This window comes from Halictus rubicundus, unplaced genomic scaffold (assembly GCF_050948215.1).
Source record: "Halictus rubicundus isolate RS-2024b unplaced genomic scaffold, iyHalRubi1_principal scaffold0345, whole genome shotgun sequence".
NCBI lineage: Eukaryota > Metazoa > Arthropoda > Insecta > Hymenoptera > Halictidae > Halictus > Halictus rubicundus.
The window spans coordinates 35,707-36,788 of record NW_027488886.1 but is presented as its reverse complement, the minus strand read 5'-3'; positions in this window follow the sequence as shown (position 1 = coordinate 36,788).

Sequence of the window (1,082 nt, the reverse complement as noted above, 5' to 3'; positions counted from 1 at the left end):
CTATCCTATCATCAATCCTATCCTATCCTCTATCGTCTCCTATCCTCTATCCTATCCAATCCCCTATGTTATCCTCTATCCTATCCTATCCTCTATCCTATGCTATCCTCTATCCTATCATATCCTCTATCCTATCCTATCCTCTATCCTATCCTGTCCTCTTTCCTATCCTATCCTCAACCCTATCCTATCCTCAATTGTATCCTATACTCGATCCTATCCTATCCGCTATCCTATCCTATCCTCTATCCTATAATATCCTCTAACCTATCCAATCCTCTATCCTATCCTCTATCCTATCCTTTATCCTATCCTCTATCCTATCCAATCCTCTACCGTCTCCTATCCTGTATCCGATCCAATCCCCTATCCTCTATCCTATCCTCTATCGTATCCTATCCTCTATCCTATCCTATCCTCTATCTTCTCCTATCCTCTATCCTATCCTATCCTCAACCCTATCCTATCCTCAATTCAATCGTATACTCCATACTATCCTATCCGCTATCCTATCCTATCCTCTATCCTATAATATCCTCTATCCTATCCAATCCTCTATCCTATCCTCTATCCTATCCTCTATTCTATCCTATCCTCTATTCTATCCTATCCTCTATCCGTATCCTATCCTCTATCCTATCCTATCCTCTATCCTATCCTATCCTCTATCCTATCCTATCCTCTATAATATCGTATCCTGTATCCTATCCTGTCCTCTTTACAATCCTATCCTCAATCCTATCCTATCCTCTATCCTATGGTATCCTCTATCCTATCCAATCCTCTATCCTATCCTATCATCTATCCTATCCTATCCTCTATCCTATCCTATCCTCTATAATATCGTATCCTCTATAATATCGTATCCTGTATCCTATCCTGTAATCTTTCCTATCCTATCATCAATCCTATCCTATCCTCTATCGTCTCCTATCCTCTATCCTATCCAATCCCCTATGTTATCCTCTATCCTATCTTATCCTCTATCCTATCCTATCCTCCATCCTATCCTATCCTCTATCCTATCCTATCCTATCCTCTATAATATCATATCCTCTATAATATCGTATCCTGTATCCTAT